Source organism: Centruroides vittatus, unplaced genomic scaffold (assembly GCF_030686945.1).
Source record: "Centruroides vittatus isolate TY-2023 unplaced genomic scaffold, ASM3068694v2 contig_875, whole genome shotgun sequence".
Taxonomy (NCBI): Eukaryota; Metazoa; Arthropoda; class Arachnida; order Scorpiones; family Buthidae; genus Centruroides; species Centruroides vittatus.
This window is the reverse complement of record NW_027122567.1, coordinates 2,008,280-2,032,748: the sequence shown is the minus strand read 5'-3', so window position 1 is coordinate 2,032,748 and position 24,469 is coordinate 2,008,280. Positions and strand designations below refer to the sequence as shown.

The 24,469-nt window shown below is 23.3% G+C and overlaps 1 long non-coding RNA gene across 1 annotated transcript in view; it reads left to right on the top strand.

The window, feature by feature from the left end:
* LOC136982996 (uncharacterized) overlaps window positions 1-24,469 on the top strand; it is a 141,885-nt gene that overhangs the window by 16,906 nt on the left and 100,510 nt on the right. Inside the window, exons 2-3 of the long non-coding RNA XR_010881960.1 lie at window positions 9,305-9,438; window positions 12,286-12,392. This is a non-coding gene — a long non-coding RNA (uncharacterized lncRNA). The remainder of the gene's footprint in view (window positions 1-9,304; window positions 9,439-12,285; window positions 12,393-24,469) is intronic.

The following is a 24,469-nucleotide window of genomic DNA, read 5'->3' as shown; positions in this document are numbered from 1 at the left end:
AGGAAATCTCCTAGAATGATATTAAGTCATTTTCTACGGCTAAAGCATTTTATCACGATTGAAATTTTTTATATATGTGTATATATATATATATACATACATATAATTCTTTGTTTTTTGATTGGATGTGATAAAGATATTTCGGTAGCACCCTGGAGTTAAATAATTTGCACACAATAGATATGAAATATTAATGATTCACATCAATGTCCGTGAAATAATAGGTCTTACTGCTTTCCGTTTGTATAGATTTGATAGAGAAGTCTATAGGCTACACTATGCATACTTCAGATGGGAATTTTTCTTGCCTTGTAAAATAAATAATAAATAATGAAAAATAGATTATTCCAAATGAATTATTGAAAGTATTTATATGCTAATCTTGAATTTTTTATCAGTTTATTTATATTGTTCGTTCCACATTGACGTTAAACAGTAGCTTAAATAGTTAATGTGTTTTGCGCTTTTAATTAGAATAATATTTAATAATTATACCGTTATTACGCATTGTAACAAAAATAAATTTATAAAATTTACATACATTTGTCATTCAATTTTAAAGAATTAAAATGTATATAAAAGTATCTATTTTTATAATATTAATAAAAACGAAATTAGCGCTGTGAAAAGTAGTAAAAATAGAATTCTATGAATTATCTGCCCTAAAATAATCTTTGAAATACACCACTTATACGGTTATTCTATTGATGTAATTGAGAAATAATGAAATGTAAAGATGGATTCATGAAATAATTTTAATAAAATTCAATATAACACAATTATGTGAGAAATAAATGCTACATTAATAAATATCACCTGTTTGTTACTGTTGAATGGAAAAACAAATATATATCAAATAAATCTTTTAATATAATTTCAAATACTCGCTAAATTAAATTAAAGAAAAATTATAATTATATATTAGAATATATATTTATAAACTAACTATATTTTGAATTGCACCAATTTTTTTTTGCAAGTTTTCTATTGGTGTATGCGCTATGTGAAAAAATATATTAGTTTTTAATTTTAATCAGTGTTATACGAGAGTTGTAATTCTTATATTAAAATTAAATTTTATACATATATATTAGAATAAAAGCTTACAATGTAAAGCATTTATTGCATAATATTTCGATTTTTCGAGACTTATTCTATACTAGATTTTAAAAATTTGCTTTATATTGAATTACAATGATTTAGAACGACTTATTTACTTGATTCATTTATTTTCCTACATTATATTATAAAATATAACAATAAGTGTAGTATATTTTTATAGTTCTTTTGCTATTTGGAACTTTTTTTTTAATCTTAATCTTAAAGATGGCGAAGCTTTGTTACTTATTTTTCTAAAAATAAAATATATAAATCATAAAATCCTTAAATATTTAACATGTATTGTGTTTACAAAGTTATTTATATATATATATATATTTTTTTTGATCAAATGACTATTTATTTATTTAAATTTCATGTCATTTACTGTAAGTTTTATATCAATATTTAACTTATATATGACGAATTTACAAGCATTTATTTTTCTTTGATCGAATACAAATTATTTAATTTATTAATTATTAATAGTTTAAATTATTAAAATGCTATTTAAAAATAATTACATTAAATATTTTATGATTTTATTCTATTATTGTTAAATATTTTAATTAATTTTTTTTTTAAGATTTAAACACGTTATAACTATTTTTATTAATATTTAAAAACTTTTTAATAAACTTTTAAATATAAATTAAAATATTGTTTAAATTAAATAAAAATTATATTTAATTATGTAGGCCTACATCTATATTTTTTCATTATTTTAGCTGTTTCAAGAATCCCAAATTAGACTGAAAGGAAATTGCTTTTGCTGAAAACCTTTTGCTTTCGAAAATAAATACAAAAATTGAGCATCATAATCAAAAAATTATTAAATTTTTTAACTTTTTATTAAATAACTTTTATATAATTTTTTTAAAAAATGTATTGAGATGTTTGTAACTGTTTTTATCATTACAATTAAAGTCAAAATGTAATATTAAAAATATTGTGTCGTTTATTGAGAGAAATTTTGAATCATTATTATATATATATATATTAGTTTAATTCTAATAAAGAAATATAATTATAATAAATTTTTATTCTAATTTTAACGAAAATTAAGTAATTTTCGCGAAATATATATTTAAATGATAACTAGACAAGATATTTAAGCGGTAAACCAGGTTATCCTTATAAAAACAAGATTTTTTTAAGTAAAAAAAAAATAAGATATTGCCTCATAAATAATAAAACTCGCTTAATTTTGAATATAGACACTAATTATTAAATACAATATTACTCCGAACTCCAATATTGATAATTAAATAGTTGTAATAGAAAAAACAGTTTTAACTCTTTCAGACCTAAAAATTAAATGTTAAATATATAAATATGTTATTTATAATTTATAGAATTTAATAAAAACAAGTAAAATATGATATAGGCCTACATGTCAGAGAGAAATTAACTATTGATAGTAACGTATCTGACATATCAAACACGATATGTAAAAAAATGGAGACGTAGTTTGAGTAAAATGGGACACTTTTCGCTTATAAAATGTATTAAATAAACGGAAAAAAATACTATTATAAAGTATCTAAAAGAATAAATAAATGTAGACAACTTAGTCTTTAAAAACTTTTATTATTAATTCAAAAAAATACAGTATATAATAAAAAAAAACAAAGTATAGTAGGATACTGCAGGAAATATTGTTTCATTGCTTATACATGCAATATAAAGTAATATGGTGACATTCTAAAGTTGGAAATTGTTACTTTAGTATTATTACTGTAGCCTGTATCCATTTAATGGACATTGAAGTTTTCGTTTTACTTAAAACTGAATGGATAAAATGGGAAATCGGAAGAATTTTTAAAGTGAAATAAATAAAAATACTGCTTCAAATTTATGCGTTTGCATTTTAAAAAAAAATCATCTATTTTTTCTCTACTCCATTCTAGTTAATTTGAAATTATGAACTAAAAAATATGTAAGAAAACAGGTGAAGTTAAAAAAACTTTGAATCGAGATTAAAAACTTTATTAAACTATTATAAAAGTCAGACAGTTTTCCCGTTTTTACTCTTAATTTTCCTTACAAAACGCATTTATTTTTAACAATTTTTTAATTAAAAATTAATTGCACAAAAAATATTTTTAATCTGCGAAATAATTCTCAAAAAATTTCGAAATTTTTATTTATAATTTTTCGAAAAAAATTCAAATATTTAAGAATTGAATTTGAAAAGTCTAAATACACTAAAATCATTACATTAATAAATTTATAAACGTTTTTTTTTTTAAAAAAAAGTTTTTATTGTATTTATATTTTTCTTTAAATAATAATTTTTTTCTGGAAATTTCTGTTATTAAAATGTATTATAATTTAAAAAAATATATAATTTCTGAGTCTTTAAATTAATTTTTTTTAATTTCAATTTTAGTTATAGAATTAAAACATTATCATTATTATTATCATTCTCTTTAATTATTAACAATATTTTAAAAAGTACAAAAAATATATATATAATAAAATAAAATAAACATAATTTTATAAATAAATAATTGTCAATAAATAAGGTTTAAAAATACATTTTAAAAGTTAAAATTCTTATTAATTATTTTTTATTATTTAAATAGAAATAATTTATTAATACAATTAAATTTATTAAAAAAAAACACTTCAATGTGTTGAATTATTATTTTTTAAATTACACATTTATATTTTTTCCCTCTACAAAAACGTCCAGGAAAAAACTTTTTTTATGTATTAAAAAAAACTAAAATAATTTTAAAATAATAAACACGAAAAAACAATTTATTTAACTTATTAAATTATTAAAATTCACATTTATTAAAATATAAATAAATTATATTCTTAAAAGATTCTTCAAATTTATTATTAATTATTTTTGAATACTATCATATCCAGTTATAATTTATTTTATGATAAAATTTGATACTCAATTCTTTTTAAAGTGATATATATATATGTGTGTGTGTGTGTGTGTGTAGAATATAATATATATATAGTTTTTTTATTAAAACTAAAAAAGATAATATTTTTTTTTAATGTTAACATTTTCTGAATATGACAGTAGACATTTATTTTCTTTTGAGAACTTGGAAATTCTTAACATCTGCAGTAATCTAGTTGTCATGCTTCCAACATCTACAAGCAAAAAGAGAAGTATGATGGCTTAAAATACATTTAAATCAATAATTTCAACTAAGATGCATTACAGAATTGATTCGAAACTTTTTTTAATATTATTATTGATTTTTAAAATTCCTTTTAAAACAGTAAAATCGCATTTATGTTTTCTTTTTCTTTTACTTTTTTTTTTTTTCCTTTTCTTTTCATGGATATGCTCGTATTCTCATCATTTAAATTTTGTTAAAAATAGAGGAAAAAACACATTATAACAAAAACATATGTAGTATAAATTATTAATGTAATTTTATACTTTTTAAGGTTATAAATATATTTTTTTAAGTTCAGTTAAATATTTAAAAAATCATGTTGGTTTGTAATGTTATTCATAACAATAAATTATATCAGTATAAGTTATATTCTGCACGTTATTTTGATTTATTAGTAGGGAGTCATGCTATCTCCTTTTAGATGTAAAGCTATAAAAAAGAAAAAAAGTAAATATATAAATCTTGCAGATTATTAATATAATTTTATCCGTTTATAAACTAGAAAATATTATAAAAATCTTGTTAAATTTTTAATAAAATAGTATAGATCTATTATCTATACTCACTACTCAATAACAGAATTGAATCATATTAATCAATCAGTATAGCTGTTGAGAACGGATCCTGAATTGGACAAATGACTATAAAAAATATAAATGAGTAAAATGAAATAAATAAAAGATATAGGTATAGAAAATAACCATGACTACGCTATATTTTTATGAGTTTAAAATATATAAATATGTACAGTAATCTCGGTATAAAATCAAGATATAATTAGAAGTTAATCTTACAATCGTGTATCCTAGTTTATTGTAATTATACTAAGCTCTAAAATTGTTTAAAACTATATACATATATATATATATATTACTAGGAAAAAATACAAAAATAAACTATCAAAGATAATCTATTAATAAAATCATAAATACATATAACATTAGGCAGACTTTATACAAATTTTATATTATGATTACTTATTAAATTTATTGTAGAAGGTAACAATGCTTGTTTTCTTTAAATTCCTAACTAGGCCTGTGCCTGTGCCTGTAGGATATAAATAAAAATTGTTGTTAGGACGTAGGAGGAGCTTTGTTATATTATTTACTAAATAATTTATTATTCACTTCATTTCAATTTTACTTATTCAAAGTTATAATTTAATCATAACCTTCAATTATATTTTTTTACTATAAGTTTCTTTTTGAATAATTATCTAAAGGAAGAAATAATTCTCATACAATTTTTGCCAGGGGCGAAATATATTAAAGAAAGATATTAACTATAAGAAAACTAAATATCGTTATAAATATGATTATAAAATTTAAATTATCGATATGAAATTTATGAAATGTTTAAAAAAGCATATATAATCAGTATATAATGTAATTAAACTGATGAATTTTTTAGTTATAAATTACAATATATGAGGAAATAAATCAGCAATGCTTATTTTTTACTCTAAGATCTCAGTAAAATTATATTAAATTTTGAAAATAATTGCTTATAATGCATTACATATGGATTTTATTACGCTTATATTCTATAAATTTAAGTTAATTTACTATTTTAAATTAGTTATCAAATCAAAATTAGTCATATATTTGCATCTGAGATCGTAAATTTTCCTGAAAAATAAACAAAAAGATTACAAAAAGCATTAATCTTTTTAATCTTTTCACATTTTAAATTATAAAAATTGCGAGAAATTACATTTAATTTTTTTCTGTTTTTATAGAGGAAACTTTTAATAATTTTTATTCATCGAAAACAATTTTATAATGCTTAGTAAGCAAGAATTTATATATTTTTAGAAAAATAATTAGAATATTTATCATATATCAATTCTAATTAAACATAGCAATTTTACACGTATCAAAATATATTTAGAATTAGAAGTATTTTCCACACAGTTTGTTATTTATGAAAATTATAAACTTATTAAAATAAATAAATAGTGTATATATATATATATCATAATTCATTTTATAAAATTTAATTTATATAAAATTTTTATCAGTTTAATTCTCATTTTATTTTAAATATATATATATATATATAAAGTTATTGTAATCATTCAATGAATATAATTAATATTTCATACGTAAATGTAAAATTATTTGTGAAGTTTTAAACTTAATATAACACTTAAGAACTAATTGAATCATAGGATTAAGGTTATGTTTATACATATAATGGCATCTGGTTTATTTCCTGTCGACTGATGTAAATTACACACGACGTAAATATGATGTAAGAAATAAAAAATTCCAAGTAATTTCTTGATTAATAAATAAAATAAATAAATAAAGGTGAGACGGACATACAATATAAGTAAAAGAAAATAAACATTGGTTTATATTTAATACAAAAAAGATGTGATGTAAACTTATAAAGGTTGAAATCGAATAACATGTTTTTCCCTATTGATTCATACGGTAGAGAAAAATCCGAAACGATTCACTTAAAAATTTATAATTAAATAGAATATTTTACCTATATTAAATAGGTTAACACATTTTATAATTCAAAAACTATTTACAAAACTGTTACCACGAAACAAACAACAATAAATTTATTATTGTTTCTTCGGCGAAATTGTTTTTCCCTTATATAAAGATTTAATTCTATCAGAATCCTTCAACAAAAATTGATTTCTGTTAACATATATCTCATTAAAACATTTATAAAGGATCTGCCTATTAAACGGTAGAAAAACTATGTTTAGTTTTTAAATATTATTATTTATAACGTTATATTTGGTTTACCTTTAAAGCAGAATACTTATTGTTTTGTTACGTTTGTATTTTATTTACCTTTGTATTTTCAGTGCAGTACTCCTTTTGGAGTGAAGCACTTAGTAATAAATAATAACAAAATAATAATAATAATAGTAATAATAGTAATGTTATTTTTTAAAGAATAATATATTTTAAAATATCAATAATTAAATTAACTGTTGTTTAAAATTCTTCCGATCAAACCAGACAGTTTTTTTTTATACCGTCTGATCTATAACAAAGAAAACGTCTCCAATCCTTCCCCCAGGGTACAGAAGGGTTGAGGGTAGACAAAGAGTACCGGACTAGGGAACGATACGGAAAGATAGACGTTGAAAAAATCGGACAAGTAAAAGAGCAACTAGACCAAATAAGAAAAAGTTATGCGTACAAGATGACGAGAATCCTCTGATAGGCTACCCTTTGTGTCCAAAAACTGGAGGCCTAACCCGGGACGTGGGACCCAAGAGGGTCGATCGGGGCTAAAAAAACTCGTCTGGGGAACCTTCCGTCTGTTCGGTGAGTACATGCAAATGAGGTAGGGTTGGCTGGTTCACCCATCATGCCTGTCTGGTGCTCAAAGGGACTAACGGTAACAAAGGGTTAGACGGTCAAGCCATTTTGGTACAAGCTGGTACGTATGATGTGATCCGACAGTTACATCGGACTGGGTCTGGAAGGAAGTCTCAGAGACGGTAAGATGCTTTTCCCCTCCTCGCCCCCTTCTTATTTCCCCACTTCAATCTTTCTCATGTCTATACACCGTATTATATAAAAGGGTTATTTGAATGAGGAGTTTTTTGTTTTTTTTTCTTTTTTATTCGATCGTGAATGCCTATCGGTTCTTCATGTCGCTATTCAAATATTTTGCAAATTTTAAATACATTTTTTAGATTCATTCAGGATTTTAAGCGCATAAACATTAACAATATTTCATATTGAAATATTTATAATACATATTTTTAATTGTATTATAGAAAATTAAATTGTGGCTTTATTATTAAATACTATTTAGGAAAATTTTTTACTTAAAAATTTCTTTGATAATGTTTAAAAGTTTTAAATTTTTTTTCTTATTTTGAATTCTTTTACACAGCTACGTGTTAGAAGTTATCTATTAGATATTCTTCTTGTATGTTTCATGCTTGTTTTTTTATACTTTTAATAGTTTATAAGTATATAACTTGTTAAAACTGCATATGGTTATAAAACAGGTCGATTTATTGAGATTAAACTCACTTAGAATGTAATTTTTACAATCTTTAAGTGTACATCTTTACAATCTTGCAAAACCAGTAGGGCTAATACTAAAAGAGGATTATACAAATTATTTTTTCGTTAGATATCTGGAAAATATGTGAAGTGTGTAGCGTTATAAATAGTAAAATGATGTTACAAAATTTGATTTTTGCTTGAATTAATGATAAACGTCTTCTGTTTAACGTTTGTAGCACAAATAGCGATTGATGCTAAGTTTATTTTATCGTTAAACAAGCTTTAAAAAAAATCAAAAATAGTACATTTCTTAAGGTAGGTTATAAAAATGTCAGCGAGTGTACTCGTACATTCCATTTTCAAGGTTAAATACCAACAAATCTGTAGGCTTAGTATCTCAAGGAAAGAAAAAAACTGTAAACAAGGTTACTGATTATTAAATGCAGGTGATTTCACTAAAGTACTTTAGAAGGACAGATCCTTCTCAAATATTTAAACAGGACTTTGACACGTGCAAAAATTCAGAGAAAAAAAAAATTTCGAGATACAGTCAAGGAAACTTAACAGATGAAAAATAATTATGAGAACGTTTCAATCGAAAGTATCAACAATATTTCACCATGAAAAACATTTTACTTGGATTAGATAGGGTCAACAGATATTTTGTGGGGGTAAATAGGGTTGTAAGTTGCTCTTTCTGCCTTACTTGCACCCCAAGCGACCTTGGAAAGAGAGGGTACGTTTATTACGGAAAAAAAAACCAGTTGGAATACCTGTACATGCCAAAACTACTCGGTTTATCTATCAGAGTATAAATTTCACAATATTATTATAATTAATATAAATATAAAACGAATATTAAAGTGTTAACATGTGTTTCCATTAAGTTAGACGCGCGAAGACAAGGAGTGTTATTAAGAATGATGCATTTGTAGACCGATAGAGCATCACGTGGAAGTTTTCTTTTTTGAAATTTTTGTATCTTGCATGCACTTTATATCTTTTTAATTGCTTAATGTCACACAATTAACGATTCGTCTTCTGTGAATACATAACTAGTTAAGCCTAATGGGATCCAAAGAAGAAAACAGAATGGCTGTCGTCACATCCTGCCATCTGCCGGCGTTTACCAATGCACCCTTTCGTCTCCCGAATTTTTGATTTTTAAAGATTTAAAAATAATAAAAAAACAGGTAAGATTTCACGAGATTTCTCTTTACTTCCTAATTTATACCGTTCGTAATATCATCTAACAAAATTCATTACAGTTAAAATAATACATTAACGAGAATACTAATTAACGTAACCTCGTGTTGTTTAAAATTAATATATCTAAGAAATCATTTAAATTACATCGAACAAGCTTTATTCTAACACTCAGTTCCATCTAATAAAATTAATATTATCTTTTATGTGTATTTTCGTTAAGATCCTTTTAATTATTTAATGAAATGAATTGTTTTCATTAATTTACCGTACTGAATATGAATTAATATTTAAAATATGTAATAAATACTCTATAATTATATAATTTGAAATAAATTTTCACGTATAAGTTTCTTAATTTGCTTGATTTTTGTTAATTTGTGAATTCATTATGCAGACAGATTATAGAGTAGATAAGCATATTTGTGGATTTTCTGAACTTACACCCTTTTTATTATAAACAAAGTTGGTTTATTTAAACTGATTACTTATACAAATGTATAACAATAATTTATTTTATAATATCTGCTATCAATGTTTGGATAAAGCTTGAAAGGTGTAGTATTTAGATTCAAATCTACACCAATTCTATAGTAACACATTACACTAAAGATTGCTTAATTAACGACTCTTTTACAAGCTATTTCAAAAAATAAAAGCATTAATTAAATATCAAATGCCTTAGAATTAAGCTCTATTCTATACAATGCTTCTAATGTTTTCATATTAAGACGAAATTTTCCTTTAATGTTTCCTTTGACAAAATAGGCTATTGTCAACATGTTTTGAATTAGAAAACTCTTTCACCTTCACCTCGTTTTAAGCTTATATCCCGGGGCCTATTAAAATGGTTGCTGCTTCTATGACCTACTTTTCTTATTTATTTCTCATTTCAATCCAGAGATAGATATTTATAATAATTTACATAATTATAAACGAGTGGATAATATGAAAAAAATTCCAAAGTGATAACTTCGAGATGACCGAAAGCATAATAAAATGCTGATTTAGACATATACAGTTCACGTTTTGCATGCTTAGTTTTGTTTAATTCTAAAGATAATATACATTCTTCTCATGCAGTATCGACAACATTCATTTTAGTAAAAAAAAGAAGATAATATCTATATTTTTATACTTCATTTTTACATAAACGAATTCAATATCCATCAATTTAACACCACTTTTTCTTAAATTACTCCATCTTTCTGTCCAGACAATGACAGAAGAATGACTTTATTTGGTCATTGTTATAGCAATCAATTTATAAAGGTTCATTTAAATAATCAATGTATTAATTAACCAATCATGATGAAGGCGTGTCTCGTCTATTTTGATTTATTATTCCTTTTTAAAATAAATATAGATATTAAATGCATCTTAATTCATTATCTTTTATTTGAATTCTCATATGTTATCTAACAATTTAATTTATAACTCTAATACAAATTCCTTAGTTTTCTTCTTGTATATTTTACTGTTTTATAATTAGCAAACACCACTAACTTCACGTTCTTTTTGACTTAAAATTTTTTTTAAAATCATGTTCAACAATTGCTCTGACTTCATTAGACTTCTTCATTCTTTTGTAACAAGTCTATGTATGATAAAGAAAATCAATGAATTGATATAAATTTGTATAGAACTTAACGACATCTTATTATCTAAAACCAGTTTATTAGAAAAAAAAAAATTTCTTTTTTTCTAAATCTCACTGAAGCTTGTAGTCTGTATAATCTTGATATTCCACTTTTTCTTAATCTAGAAATAAACATTTTAACAGTAACATCCTTCAATCATTAACATCTTATATACTTTAATAATTTAACTGTTTCTTATTTTTATTTCGTCAAAAAAAAAAAAAATTAGAAAACATCTTTGTTATTATTATATATATTTTTTATTTGTTAATTAATTTTTTAAAAATATTTTGTTGAGATTTATGATCATTTTTTTCGATAAATTACATAAATGGATATAATTTTAAATTGTACCTTTTTTATAAAATTTCTATTTTTTTTTTAAGAAATAAGTTAAAATTTATACATTGAAGTTTAATTTAAAACATATTTAGATACTTTAACGTTTTCTAGAATTATATAGAAAAAGAAAAGTTGGAAAATATTTAATGGCTACAAAAACAAATCAAAAAAGTTTAGTTATAATTTGAAACAGAAGTAATAGACCATAAACATAAAACTGAATTAAAATAATAGTTAATTTAGAACATTCATTTTTAAATTTTTCTAACGACAAAAGATTTATTTAGTTGTATTCTATTGTAGCTAAAATGTTCATTCCTTAATACTAAACAAACAAATCATTTAGAAGTGTTAGCGAACAAACATTTCATATCGTGCTAGAAATGGGAGGATGAGGTGCTCACGCAATGTTGTTAAATCTGTGTTGTTTGCAGATTCCATATAATATAGTATAGCAAGGAAATATATTGGCATTAAAAGATGAATAGAAATTATTCTACACTGCAAAAATTCCATAGATTGATGCAACTAAAATCTAAAACCAGATCTTAGACCACCAACAGAAAATCAAAAGTTTCCATGTCTACTTTATCTAGATTCAAATAATTTATAGAATAAAATATCGATATTTTATTCTGCATGCTAATTTATATTTTTAATCTGGGCATATAATAAATTATTTGTTTTAATCTATGATATATCCGAAGTTAGGAATTCCATTCTAGACCTATAGACTCTAGTACTGTTTGCATTATAGATCCAAATAATCTATTAATGTTCGAATCACGTTATGGTAACGCATAACTCGTCATGAATAGAATTTAAGTTGATGTCATGTTTTCTATGTTTCAGTTCCGACAACTTGACAACCAGCAGAGATGGACACACACTGTCTAAAATAATGGATGGAGATCGTGCTTGGAATTCGTACAACGAAAAGAATCTAAAATATTAACCAGGTACTGTTAATTATGCATTTTTAGATTAGTTCATAGTAGACTAGATAGAATATGTCGAGATTAACACTGTACAATTGAAATATATGACAAATGATTAATAGTTATAAAGTTATAATTAGGTTAAGATGGGATGTTTAAGATAAATTTTTATTAATATCTCAATGACGATTGATGCCCGATTTTGAATGATCCGGATAATCAAATCCGGCTTAGCTTCTAAAAAACTTGTTTAACATTATCCTAAATTAATCTTCGTAAAGATAATAAGGTTAATATTTTATATGAATCTGCTCATAATACGTTATAATGCGGTTACATTGATGATAATCAAACATGATTACAAGTCTTAAAAATAAATTATTTAGTTAGAAAAATAATTTATTATTAATTAAACATATTTCTGTTTATTTCAATTTTTAGAAATAGCACAAATTTTTTCGTAAATCATGTTTATTAAAGATACTAAAAGGTTATTTATTAAGTGGAAAAGTAATGAAACAAAAAATAATGTTATTTTTTTTATAAATTTAAGTCTTAAAATAGCTGAAAAATATCCTTAAATTCTATTTTATACCCTTTTTAAAAACCTATAATAAATAATTATATTAGTTATTACTCATGCTTCATTTTTGTTCTAATTTTTGTTTAGAATATTTATTAATTTCATTAAATCTAAAGCTAAAAATAACTCCTAAAGGCTTTAATAAATAACAGAAAAAATATTATTTTTAGATGTTTAATTATTACTTTACTAGAAACGTTTTTTTAAACATATTTATTAACTTACAATATTATTTATTTTCTTAAATTTGGAATTTGGCCTTTAACATTAGTAGAAAAACTATTTTATAATTGTTTACTGTTAAAATATAATTATTACATGGTAAATAATTAATATTATAATAACAGTAGCCTGTATTTTTAAATATTAAGCTAAAAGAATCAAAAATAATTATAAAAGATTTAGGCGTTAGTTTAGAAAAATCTAAGTGATAATTTTTGAATATTTGAATTCGAAAGTAGAATAATTCTTTAGCATCTATGAATATTTAAACTAATATATTTTAATTTTTTAATCTATTATATAACCCTATAGTTAAGAATAAATAAATACTGTAAAATTATTATAGAAAGAAGAGAATTTAATGTTTTATACAGAATTCAATAATTTCTAATATTTTAAATCAAGCTTTTCACTTATTAAAATGTTTAATAAATTCAAAATAATTATTTATAAATGTGGTCATGTTTAAATATTAAATTATTCTAACAACTAATCAATATACATATTCAATAATTTAATATTTGTATTATATCAACATCTAATTATTATTCATAAACTATTATAAACCTTGATTTATTATTATTATTTTTTAATTAAAATACATTAGTAGAAAAACAGTGAAAATACTTAATTAATGTTTATAAATTTTTTATTAACGTGAATAAATAAATATATATATATATAATTAAATTAATTATACAAACGTGCCTATGATAATTAGATTATCAATTATTTTATCAGTATATTATACTAATTATATCATAACTATAAAAAATATATAGTAATAATTAATCAGTAAACACTATTAAATATTTAAATCTTGTTTAAATTGGGTCGTAACAAAAATAATTTTCGAAAAACGATCAAAAATACGTGTTTAGTCCACTTCTGACATTGATAAATAGCATGTGATTGAATTAGTTAACAGAATAAGATTTTTAAATCTTTTTATAGATGACCTCAGATTATGCCACACCTATAAAAGACTTAAAATATTCGTACAAAGACCAATTTTCTGGGATTTTTGGATACTACTAAGTTCACTTTCTTAACTAATAACTGTCTGTCTACTTATCAGACAAGTATCTCAGAAAAATCACGTGATTTAAATCACGTTTTACTCCAGCACGAAGTGAAGTGATGGATTTAAGGGGCCTGGTTTTGGTGCTGTGATGGCATTGGGTCAGAACCATTATCTCATTAATTATATTTTAGGATACGAAGTACTTAATAATTAAGTTAAATCCACTAAAAACTAATTTTATATCCTGTGAGATACCGATGAGATAAAAAAATGGATTATTTAATTGTTGTTTTTCTCTTTATGTACAGGAAAAATATTAAAAATAATAATAATAATGGTAAAGATTTCATAAAAATATATATAATGTTAAGAAAAATTCTTCTTTATAACTTATATGTCATGTTTATAATTTATAATGAAATTTCTTTTTATTTTATCAACTTAGTAAACTTGTAACAGAATAAAGAAATAAATAAAAAAGATATATTATCTGAAAAAATAAAAATATTGAATAACATTTTACAAAATTATATTGCTGCTAAGGTTAAGAAGCAAATAAAATTGCATTATTCCCTCGAAGATCCACTAACTAAAATTTTACTGTAACTAAAAAAGAAATTTGTAATTAATATAAATTTTTAAAAAATCTAAATTTTAAATCAGAAAATTTTCGTTAAGACCCATAACTGGACCTAATAGAAAATCAATCTTTTGCCATCATGATCTAAGCACTATAATTTTAGAAAAAAATTTATCACTTGTTACCGCCCCAAGATCCCGTAATTAAATTGGAAAAAAAAGAACTTTATTTCCATCAAGATCCTATAACTAACTTCTAATAGGAAAATAATTTCACTATTGTCAGTATGATTTGTAGTTTTAAAAATGTTTCTAGTTTTAATAGTAAAATCGTATAACTTAATTAATAGATGAAAGCACTACTGCCAATATGATAATTAGCAATAAAAACCGAACAATATTCATAATTCAATAGCGCGTTTTGTTAATATATTTAAAGGTAAAAATGAAATTTAGTTAAAATTATCCACCAACCAATCAAGTTAGCTGAATTTCGTGTCTCATCCGTCATTTCCGTAATGAGATGAAACAGTAAAGTAGGTTACAACTTTGTGCATGGACTCGACATTACTCCACCCTTTAATATAACACATCAACTAAAATTATTTTATCGCAGAGATATTTATAAAATTATTCTTAAAAAATAAATAAACAAAGTTTAGAAAGTTTCAGTGCTTATTAAGAATTCTGCAAAGGGTGTCATATTTGAAACTATTAAATGAAAAAAAAAATTGATTTTTTGCGAAATGGGAAAATTTAACTTGGGCCTATTTGTATTCTGAGTAATACTATTCTAACACATCTCATAGAATGTGTTTATTGATTTCCCTCTTAAGTCACTGACACACCTTATTGACGTCTACTCTCTGACGTCATTTATCTGCTTTCTCTTTCTTTAAATCGTCAAGAACAATTTTTATAAATTTCTTTTTTTCTTTTTTATATATTCCCTCATTCTCGACAGTAACAACCGTATTTTTATCTCAAATCGTCCATATTTATTAACTAATTTTCAACGTAAAATGGCACTAAAAAATTCTTTACTTTTTCACATTGGAAAATTTAAATAATTATGTACAGTACAGTATAGTACTACATTCGCAACATATATCGTCTTAAATATTACAGAATCGTGCAGAAAATATTCATGTGCTGTCTGGAATAATAAATAATTCTAATACTGACAAGTTGTGCGAACTAATATTAAGATATCATATTTAAATCTAAACTTCCCAACTGATATTGTAGATGTGAGACTATAACTCATCATTATTATTATAACTTTGAAATCATACGCCTGTGAGGTACGTCAGATGACCATTGGCTATACTTTTGACGTTAATTTTCTTATCGATCGCACACTGCCAGCATAGATTAAGAATATGAAGGATTACATGATCAAGTTTCATCTCTTATAGGTCTGAGACTATAGCACGCTTTGAAAATGTCAGAAATAACGAAGTTTTAAATATATAAAGGTATTAACCTCTAAAATCACATTATAAAGTCATAACATATATCAAGTTTTAGAAATTAATGTATTTTATCTTCAACATTCTGTTAATGCTGCTTATACTTTATACAAACAGTACCATGTTTAGACTATATTGTAAAAAAAATAATTTATACGAAAATTTTGACCGTTACAGTATATATTACTGTACAAAATCCCGTTAAAAAGAATGTAATAATTAATTATTAGTAATAAAACTGGAGTTTTTAAAATTTTTAATCACTGATGTATATCTTTATATCTGTACTGTACAGTACAGTACATACATGCTGTGTAAATTTTCAAGCGAGTTATCACGAATTTAAAGTAGGTCTAGGAAAATAGAATTTAATAATAATAATTTTTCGTTTTACAAATATATAATTATACATTCTTAATATTCTATTATCAAAACGAAACGATCAGATAATTTATAATTAAAATGTCAAAGACTCTAGTAATGCGTCCTCAATATAATAGTCCTCTGTTTTGTAGTCAAGAGTAATCTGTCTTGATTCTCATACAATGGTGAGAATGTCCTTTACATTGTCATTAAATTGTTTACAAAGAGAGATTTTTTATGGAAAGACTTTTCAAGCTAAGATTTTATTCCAAACACGTAGCTTGGTTTAGCCTACTACAACCATGAAGCCATCCTCAGATTTCGCTCTATGCATACCTATGATAAAAATATCCTTTTGTGGACATTTACTAAGAAAATTTTACTTTATTTTACTTGTGTGCCTTGAATATGGCATAAATAGATTTTTTTTTTTAATTCGAAAATTTGTCTCTTTCGTAAAATAGAAAAGTAAAAAAAAAATAATAATAATAAAAATTTAATTTTAAACAAGCTTTAGATAATTTATACACAGAATAAGCTTTGCATTTTTAAATAGAACCAGTTAAAAGTTTAATCGAATTGCTTATATTTTTTAATTTGATTTCTTTTTTTGTTGTACAGTACCTCGGAAGTGGTTATGATTTTTTGATAATAGGACTCAATATCGATTTATCTCATAAAAGTAATTTGTGGTTAATTAAATTAGGTATAGATTTTATATTTTATTTTAAGTAAATATATATATATTTTTTATTTTTAATAATTAAAAACGTATTTTTTTGTATTTTTATATTGGTTTAATTAGGAATAATTAATGATATTCGTGACTTGAAAAATCGTTAAGTAATAGATTTATCCACTCTTATTTTCGAAATTATATACATGTATTGATTAATTACTACATTAGTTAAGACAAATTTTAACGTCAATAGACCTGAAAATGGTCCTATAAACAATTTCAAATATAAATATTTGAGAGAGATTTATTGTCTTTTTTAATTTTCTAAGCGTACTGTACTGTACGTCAAGCAGAAAATGATATTTCATGCATTACTACTAATCCTTTTATTTTTTTAAAGATTAATCCGCTTTAAGATAATCTTCCAGAAAAATAAAAATAGTCTAATTTATACTACATATTTTATTTAAATATATTTTAATTTATGCATTAAAATATAATTTAAATTAGATTTATGTTTCGATTAAACATTTATAATTTTATAAATTCGATTAAACATTTATAAATTTATAAATTTATGAATTTTGTATTGTAGAAGAATTATTGATACTTTATTTCTAAAAAAATTAACTGACTTTTGAGATAAACTTAAACTTGTCGTAGAAATGTATTATAAAAACATTAGTTTTAAATAGAAAATTAATGTTTTATATGAAAGTTTTACTAGAGAAAAAATAAATTTAATTTATAAACATATATTTTAAAATTTAAGCTACTAAATCATATCTAATCATTTATAGAATTAAAATTTGCATGTTTTTTTCACATATTTTGTTGAGATGTTTTAAACTTGTCAAAATTGAAATTTACTAATTATTTTAACATAAGTCAGATCGACTGGTCTTTTTAACAGATAAAAAGAAAACTTTGGATAAAAGTTAATAATTAAAATCTATATTTTTATCATTTTTATTATTATTTATCCAACCGCAGCTGCTTTATATTTATCTAACTTTTGAGTCATTGAATAAAGCTCTATTTCTTGGAAATTTGCAACGAATATGTCTGTGTAACATCTGTTTAGATTTACTAAACGTGTTCCAGGTTTACGACTTCGCAGGAAAAATCTTTGAAAGATACACTATATAGTCCATTACATATAAGTTTATATGGTGACCATCCCTTTCGGTTCTGTTTTTGACACATGCAAGCATTCATCTATTAGTAATTTGAATTAATATAGTCACATTCTTCGTATTGGCTGCTTTAAAAAGTCTATAAAATTTCTGCCTAAATTTAAATTACTTAGATTGAACGATAATAATATAGAATTATAGAATCAGTCGTAAGTTTATAGGATGCTGTTAACATTAATAAGCAATAACATCGTATATTATTCGTATTAACATGACGCTAAGCTTAGAATAATAGGTTCAAATATACAATAAATAAGTGTTAAAAGGAACCCTACAGGATATTTATTTTAATGAAAGTACTTTAAATTCAATTATTCAGATGTTTAAGCGGTTTTATGTATGATATTAATCTTGAAAACTTTCTAAAAACATTTTCTGATTTATTATTTAACCAATAAAACGTCATATGGACTAGCCTTGAAGGTATGAAAATTTATAAATAAACAAAGCCTAATTGTGGCGATAAACAATTTACTTAACAGAATATAAAATTTACAAAGATAATTAAAATTGTAAGTGAGAAATCTAAAAGAAAAAATTAAATGTCAGAGTAAGTAAAAGTAAAATTAATGTTAAACAAATGTAAAACAGAATAATTTGCTATGTTAATAACGAATGTAAATTAACGACAATTAGGAGTTTTGTAAATAAACTATAACAATATTATTTGATGTATCTATCATGATATAAATCATACATTTAGTCTGAGATAAAAGATTAAGTCTAAAGTTAGACTTCATATAATATTTAATATACACTGTTATAACATAAAAGTTTTATTTTAAAGTTGGCATATCTTTTACATATTTATGAATTTGTAAGATTCAATTCTCGAAATAGACAAAAAGTTCTTAAATAATTAATAATAGTTATAACAGGATATAGGCTATACAGAGCTAGAATGAAACTTTTAGGTGGTGCATTGTTAATGGGAGTAGTCTTTGTTAATCTACGTCCTCAATTTCCGTTTTGAACATGTTTTTGCAATTTCGGTTGACACCCTGTGCATCACCTTAACTACAAACTTCTAAACCACGCTCTTCCGATTGGAAAGAATAGCGGGTTTGTCTCATACCACCCTTTAATTTACACGTTGTATAAATGTCATATCCTGACCCCTATGAAGTGTTAAACAATACTATTTTATGCATGATTATGTGCTTTTATTATATTTTTAGATCACGAATGAATTTAGAACATTCACACGTCAACACTTCGGACAATTGAGCCTTTACTCACTTAAGCTTTTATCTTAATTATAATATATGTATATATATTTTTTAAAGATTTTTATTATTAAAAATAAATTTTTATCATTGAAAATGTGATAATTGAATTACCTTGAATAATATTTATAAAAATCGCTTTAAGATTAAATTAAAATTAAAATAATAATAAAATTTCAAAATAAAACTATTTTATAATTTTTTTAAATGACGTTTAATTTTTATTCGTGACGAAATGTGTCGTCATCGCTTCACGGATTCGCATCCATTAGGACGGAAGCAACTTAAATCGCGTAGCGTCTCTATTGGTCGAACCTGTAGAATGGGTGGAGTCTAGTGACGGTTGTTGTGAGGAAGATTTTTTTGGTGTTTGTTTTAATTAACTTCATTCATTTTTGGCGATATTTTTCGTAGTTTAACAGATTTTTGATCTCTTATTAAAGAAAAAATAAATAATTTAAAATCAGTAACTTGAGATTTATGTACTAAAAAAATTATACAAAAGTATACAAAATAAATTTAAGTAATTATTTTAAATATTAATACTTTCTGTAAACTAAAATATATTAAATTAATTAAAATAAAATATATATACATATTTACTAATTTGATAATAAATTGAAAGTTAAAAAAGCGATAAAATTACACCATTTTTTAAAAATTACTTTAAAAAATTGTAAAAACAATTTATTTCTTAAAATATTTTTTAATAAATATTTTAAATATTTACTTGATAAAACATATAAATATAAATTTTTTTCTATTTTAATTTATTTTTAATTATTTTTATATAAGATTAAATTTTTCTAATTAAAAAAAAAACATATTATTTCTACTTTACGATTTTAATAATAAAAGTATTTAATATAAATAATAATAAGTATAATAAACGAGTTAATAATTATGTTTAGTAATTTATTTTAAAAAAAATCAAATTGAAATACGGATTAATTTTCTTCTTAATGAAATTTAAACTGAGAAGTGATTTAAATTAAAAGAAAGAAAAATTTGAGAAAATGTTTTAGAAATTAATATTTATCTCTTTTTTTCATTTCTGTAATTAAATATAAAAAAGGTTAATTTCATTTGAACGTTGTTAAGAAGAATAAAATAATGCATTTAAAGTGCTTATAGCATATTTTTAATTTTTAGACGTTTAACGTTAAATAATCATTCATTTCTGATAAATGCAACGGATTTTAAGACCGTATTTGTGTAATATTTTCAGAATAATTTACTATAAATTATATTTTCTTAATATTTTAACTGATTTCTTATTTTTAAATATAAATTTAAACTTATTAGCAAGATAAATTTCCAAAAACATGTGATTTATATCTGATTTCTTCAGTGAAAAGCTTGTATTTAACAAATCTCTATTGATTTATCAAATTCAAAATGTTAAATTTTTAGATCTATAATTATAGATTTAATTATAAATTAAATTGTATATTTGCACATCTAAAAATATATCTAACTTAAGTTAAATATATTAAGCTTAGCACTTTCCTATTTAAATAGTTTATATGTTTCCGATGATTTTAATGTTATTATTTAGATAGGTGTTAAGACAGGATTAAAAATCGTACTAAAATAAATAGTCCTATAAGCCTATAGAAATATGTCCGTGTACTAAAATCAGATTTAAGAACTATACCTTAAAAAAAATTTATATTTAACTCATTTCTGACGAACTAGATCTGCAGTATAATCATTAAACGTTTGTATATAATTTTCTATGATAAATTTTAAATTTTATAGATGTAAACAATGTTCTTATTTGTAACATGCTCTTAAAAATAGATTATAGCTTCAATTTATATGACTTTGTGTCCTTAATACAATAATTTGAATTTAAATCGTTATCTAGGACATATCTATTATTAGGACTTATTATACTGGATAACAGCAAATTAAGTAAACAATATCAGAAAAAAGTCTTTATTTATCACCTGAACACATACACGATATCTTCGTGTTTCGGACCTGTTGGCCCCTCATCAGCAGGTACTTAACCGATGATATAATTTCTGGGTTTCTAAATACATCCATGAATCCAACAAAAAATAATAATATTACAAATGCAACCATACTCAACATGTTCAAGGGAAAGAGAAAGTTCGATGATGAGTATGGTTGCATTTGTAATAATATTTTTTGTTGGATTCATGGATGCATTTAGAAACCCAGAAATTATATCGTCGGTTAAGAACCTGCTGATGAGGGGCCAACAGGTCCGAAACACGAAGATATCGTGTATGTGTTCAAGTGATAAATAAAGACTTTTTTCTGATATTGTTTACTTAATTTGCTGTTATTCAGTATAATAAGTCCTAATAATAGATATGTCATAGTTGATGTTTTAAATTCAGATTATAGCTTGTATCTAATTTTTTTTTTTTTTTTTTTTATAATACCTCAATACTACAATTGAATATACATAGAATAACTACAGTTTTATATAAAAATTTTTAATTCTAAGTAGAATTAAATATTTTTATGATTAAAAATTATAGAATTAAAAATATTAATTAAATTAAAATGTTAGGCTTTTTTTTATTTTTGGCATTTTAAGACAAATACTGTAAATAAATAAACTTATTCTTTTGAACCAACAGACTAATTCAATTTCTCTAATTTCATCTGCAAGTTAAATCAGTATAATAAGTCCTATTAATATATCATAGTCACAGTAGACTAAAATTAATATAATAATATTTAAAGGACTAGAAGCATTAATTAATTACATATATAGTTTGTTTTTATTTAAAAATATCTTTTATTAGGATAATATATAGCCTATATTTGTACAATATTTAAAAAATGTTTAAATTCTATAAAAAGACTAATTAATATTTTATGATAAAACTTTAAAAAATCCTATCTGCGATAAAATCCTATTTTCAAGTTCATTCTCTTACAAAATTTTCTGTTTATTAGCTTTTCTTAATTGAATTAATTTTAATATGGAGAGAATTTGTGATTAATAATTTCGGTTTGGAAATATCCCATTTTGTCATAATCTGTTATAAGAAAGGAAAATATTAGAATGTTTCATAATTACTTATTTCAAAAATAAATTAATTTGAAAGTCAAATTATATAACTTCTGATTGCTTAAGAATCTGAATACTTTCAAATAATCTATTTGCAGATTGATTGGAAATTATTCTATTTAAAATTTTGTGTAAACAAGTTTTACATGATTTATAAATATTTATAATTTCTGAAAGATTTATCTGTTTCTAGTTATTAATCTTTACAATTGTCGTAATTGTAAATTTGCAAAATTTTAATCCCTTAGATTAAAGACATCCAACTTTAAATATATTTTAATGTCATTGTATTGTATCATGGAAAAAAATCATATTAATGGGTCTATGCTGAAAAATATCCTAAAAACAGCTGCTAAAGATTCTTTTTATGAGATGGTCCTTTACATAAGTAACGCTATGATTTATCATTTGTAAGACATCATCAGTAAAAACTTTTGCAATTGTCAAAACGAAGATATCATTTCTTCAATTCAAAACAGTCATCAGGGAAATCATTAATATATATACACCATCTAGCAATGACCCGAACCAAAGATCCAAAGACGGTTGAATAGCAAGTTATCTTTTACATACAAGCAACCCTTTCATACCCATATAACTACTCAAAGGTCAGTTAAAAGTCCTATCGCAACACAATATGCCCTCGGGATAAGGTAATTTTTTATTGCCTTGTCTAACCCTTCCAACCCATAACCATTAATGTTCCAACATGCACGGCAATGTTACCCGAAGCTAGAAATTCAAACGTTACCATCATTGTACTTCAGTCATTACATATCTTTGATGAAACTGCTCGCTGTTTAAATCGGTACCGATAAACTCTGTCTTCAGGCATATTCACTTCGGGCTACAATTTACACCAGCAAGAAAAATTAGGTGTTGAACTGAATTAAATGTTGTATAAGGTCTGTGATTTTTCTTTCATTGTTTTTATTTGAATTTTATTTCTTAAAACGATTGCTCCTGGTTTCTTTTTTTCTTATTTTTTATAATGCCATTTTATTCAATAGAATGCCATTTATTTTTACTCTATCCTGTCACTCGAAGGTTGATCTTGAGCATTGCATTCCTATAAGAATGGGAAGGATCCACCTAACCTATACTAAAAGCTATAATTTTGCTAATTTATAATGCAATACGTGATTTAAAACTTAATATTATATAACCCTATATATATACTTATAGATAATACGTAACCTATTAACTATCCTAAATCGATTATTTCCTGACTTTTTATAATAAGTTAGATTAGATTGGTATTTTAATCATTACTTTTTCTTTGTAACAAAAAAACTACCTTCTTTGTAGCGATATATTTTAATTGCAAATGGTCCAATAGCATTTGTGTTGATGCAAACTGAAATTGGTGTTAGATTAGCGTGAAGATAAACAGAGACTTAATTTATATAGGCCTTTGCTGATTTCAATAATCTTTTTTCTAAGAAGTAATAGATTCGCAAAAAACACAAATTACTAAAAAAACTCTTACTTTAATGCTTCCTTTCTTAATTTTCGGGCGTAAATTCTATTTTGGTATATAACTAGAATCAATATTAGCTACTGTAGTGAAAAAACAACAACAATGATATTGACAGACTTATTCGTGACAGTTAGTACTATATCGTCTCTTGGATCCATATAATAAATTTGATTCTGCATTTACATATTATGTGTAACTACTACTAAACCTATTGATCTG